This window comes from Heterodontus francisci, chromosome 1 (genome assembly GCF_036365525.1).
Source record: "Heterodontus francisci isolate sHetFra1 chromosome 1, sHetFra1.hap1, whole genome shotgun sequence".
In the NCBI taxonomy this organism is placed as follows: domain Eukaryota; kingdom Metazoa; phylum Chordata; class Chondrichthyes; order Heterodontiformes; family Heterodontidae; genus Heterodontus; species Heterodontus francisci.
The window spans coordinates 193,879,024-193,883,248 of NC_090371.1; positions in this window are offsets into that span (position 1 = coordinate 193,879,024).

A 4,225-nucleotide genomic window follows, 5' to 3' on the forward strand; every position below is an offset into this window, starting at 1 on the left:
GTTTGAGATGGTCATTGACTGGTACTTGTGTGGCATGAATGTTACTTGCCACTTATCAGCCCAAGCCTGGATGTTGTGCAGGTCTTGCTGCATATGAACACAGACTGCTTCAGTATTTGAGGAGTTGCAAATGGTGCTGAACATTGTGCAATCATCAGCGTTCATCCCCACTACGATCCTTATGATGGAGGCAAGGTCATTGATGAAGCAGCTGAAGGAGGTTGGGCCTAGGACACTATCCTGAGGAACTCCTGCAGTGATGTCCTGGGACTGAGATGATTGACCTTGATGCCATAATATAAAAGCAAAACACTTCTGTCACGACCAGGTGAGAAAGAGGTCTAGGGTTCCCTTTCAGCCTTCACCTGGTCTTACTGTAACAGGGTTTAATTTTTAAACTATATTTTTAGCTCCCCCTTCGTGAATCCTTGTTCACCGCTTTCCAATTATAAGGCAAAGAAACCAGCACAAACAGGCTTTCTTAGGTTTAAAGAAGAAAAGTTGAAATTTATTAAACTTAAACTCTAATTCAGTTAACGCCTACGGATGCATAATGCTCCCACGCTAGCATGCATACACGATGCACACGTGTAAATCGAAACAGCAAAGAGCAGAAGAAAAAATAAAGTGGAAAGTTTTGAGGCAATATCTGAAGAGTTGGTATGGTTCTTCGAGCTCACTGTAGAGTCCTTGATTGTAGGTAGATCTTGCTTTTTGTTGGGGCCCAGTATTCTTCTTAAACCTTGTTCGCTGTAGGATACTTTTATCTCTTGGGGTTGTGAGAAAGAGATGGGAGCAGGCAGACCGACAGGAGGTCTTCTTCAGTCCAGGAACATTCTGCTTTCTGCAGGCTCTCAGTTCAAACAGTACAATTCAGAAACCCTAGGATGCCAAGCAGGTTAGTTATGTGACTAACTGATCTGACCACGTCTTGGCTCTGCATTGTATCATCTTAGCAGGGAATGCAATGCGCTTCCCTGCCTTCTGTTGGTATGTAAATGTTTTTTTCCAGCCAAGGGTCTGGCAGACCTTGTAACAGGTCTTCTCCTCTTCCCAGCAACAATTTGAAATTTAATGTCCATGTAACAATTAATATGCTTCATTCTTGGCAGGTGGGGGCCTGCATGACCCACTTCCACACCCAGAGGAATGAAATGCGATTTGAGAAAAGTGCATTTCATTAACAAGGTTGAGAGAAAAATATAAGATACAGAAAAAAACATGCATTTTTCTCATTCATTCATAAATCCTAAAGCTTATGAAAATTGCCTGTCTTTTCTTGGTGCCAGTGCTGCTTTAATTCCCCATTTTTTGGCATCCCAGTAAACATATGGTTCTTTGGGAAAGTTTTTCTTCAGTTCGCCCATTTCTATGACTGCCTGGGGCTTTTGTTCCTGCTGGGGTCTGGCAGGGCGGGGGTGGGGGGTTACATTTAATTAGCCCTAGGTTCGAGGTTTTTTTCCCTAAGAGAGTCAGTAGTGGGCGGGTCTATCCTGAACACACACTCAGTGCTTTGCTGAGTCATGCACAGCCTTTTGACTTCAGAAGATGGGTGGTTTTCTTTTTTCTGACTGTGGGGAGGATTCTTTGCTAATCTCCCCTTTGTCCTCTGGGACACTCCTACCTACAGGTATTTGTGCAGATTCTACTGCACTCCCCGTGGCACTTTGACTAGGTGAGGCATCACCCTCGCTGTTCTATGCTCCCAAGAGGTCTTTCGTTGTCTCTGCAGGTTTCTGTAAATGCTGTTAGCAACTCTGGTGGGGTGCTGCTAGTGTCTGCATTTACATAGGAGGATGTGGGGTGTGCCTTTTCACATTTTTCAGGGATGGCTGACCGGACAGGGTTTTAATCTGGGATTCCTCCTGGACTTCCTTTAACATGTCCTCTTGGTCATATTTTCCCCTTCCCTGTCTAAACTTTTGCCAAACTTGTGCCTGCCTGTCCCCTTTTGTTCTCGGCGGGGGTCCCTTACAGTTCACCAGCCCTGTGCTGGAGGGTCCTCCTAACATCAGTACAGGACTTAGGGGTGCATCTTTCATTGTAGGTTGGGGTTTCCTCTCAACCTGGCACATTTGGCAACTCCTGCAGTACTCCACTACATCTTTGTGGAGTTTTGGCCAGTTAAACTGCTGTCTTATGCGAGCTTTGGTCTTTCGTATACCGGCATGTACAGCCAATGTAGTCTCGTGGGCCCTTCTTAATATTTCTCTCTAGTACATCTGCGGCACCACTAACTGGTGAACCACTGTCCACTCCTTGCTCTCAGGTCTGTGAGGAGAACTCCGTTTTCCTCATCAGTACCCCATTCTTTAAGTAGTAGCAATCAGGGACTCCCTCTGCTTCACTTTCCGACTAGGCAGCCTGTGCTAACTCTCGCCATACTGGGTTGACTTGCTGAGCCTCTGCTAGAGAAAATCTGTTTAATTCATTCCCTGGGTCTCCTAACTTTCCAAAGAAAGTCTCAGACAGACAGACTTGGTCATCTGCCTGCAGTGCTAATTCTGTCCCCTCTGGGGGAGCTGGTTCACTGCCTGATCCACTACACATTCAGGGAAACTGCAGGGGTCCATCTCCTGCCACGGCCCTGTCCCTCTGACCTCCTGCAGTCTTTGTTTCGCTACTGGTGGGGGGGGGGGACTATCACCTTTACCCCTGCCAGATCATTACCTAGGAGCAGGTCAACCCCATCCACAGGCAAACTAGGGACATTCCCTACAGCCACCGGTCCCAAAACTAGGTTGCACTCCAGGTTCGCCCAGTGTACAGGTACAGGCATACACTGACCTCCAATACCATTCACCACCATTTTGGTGTTCATTGCACTCTCTGGAGGAAAGGTCAGGCTCTTTCCCAGTAAATGGGATCCTGTGTCCCTGAGAATCACGATGGGCTTGCTTGCCCCACTCGGCGGGTATGGGGTTACTCTCCCTTCAGACACAAAACCCTGATAACCCTCAGGAACCCTATAAAATTTTCTTGCATTTGCAGCAGTAGACTTCCTGGATCTCACTCTTATTGCAGTTAAAGCCACAGCTTGTTCTGCTGTGCTTTCCATCAGGTTTTCTTCACTGAGCGGGTGTGCCATGATTAACCCTACAGGTTTTCCCTTTAGGTTCCAGCATCAGCTTTTAAATGCCCTGCTTTATTACAATGGAAGCACACAGGTCTCCGGGTCTCACTCTTGCTCACAGCACCTTCCATTTTGGCTAAAGGAGGGCCCCCGTGTCTCCTGCTTTTCCTTTCTCTTCCAGGACTGCTTGGGCTCCAATCACCTTCCCACCTTTTGTTTCTTTCAGATTTGTGGGGGTGACTATGAAAGGTTTTCCCCTGGGAAACCGACTTATAAATTAAAGCAAACTCACGGCCGCTTGCTGGGCTCTCTTGACCTGCTGCTTCTCTACCTGGGTCTTTACGGAGAGTGGGAGAGAGTTTTTAAATTCCTCGAACAGAACTACTTCCCTGAGAGTCTCCTAGCTGAGCTGTACTTTAAGAGCCCTCTTCCACTGGTCAAAAGCCAGCTGCTTGCTTACTTTCAAACTCCAGATAAGTTTGATTAGCTTGCTTCTTGAGGGTTCTAAACTTTTGGCGATAGGCTTCGGCTTCTAATTCATATGCCCTGAGGATAGCATTTTTGGTCAGTTCATAATTTGACAACAGGGAATAAACCTCATGGGCTTTTCCAGTTAGCTTGCTTTGTAGTAAAAGAGGCCAGGTCTCAGCTGGCCATTTTAGCTGCCTTGCCAGTTTCTCAAAGGACACAAAAAATGTTTCTACATGCTCCTCATTGAATTTTGGAATTAGTTGAGCTAGTTTTAACAATTTTGTACCCAGCCCTGAATTACGCTCCTCCAGATTGGCCATGCTTTCACTGGGATTAATCTGTCGCCCCCCTAGTTAACTCAAGCTGCTTCACCTCTCTTTCTTCCAATTCCTTCCGGAATATTCTTTCTCTCTTCCTCTCCTGCCTTTCATTTTCTTCACATTCCTTCTGGAAGGCTCTCTCTTTCTCCCTCTCCTGGCGCTGTCTTTCTCTTTTCCTGTCTTCTAATTCAAGTTTTCTTTGTTCCAATTGTATCTTTGCTAACAATACCTTGTCAAAGAGTTTTACAGCACAGAAACCAGCCCTTCAGCCCATCGTGTCTGTGTTGGCCATCAAGCACCTAACTATTCTAATCCCGTTTTCCAGCACTTGGCCCGTAGCCTTGTACGCTATGTTAGCATG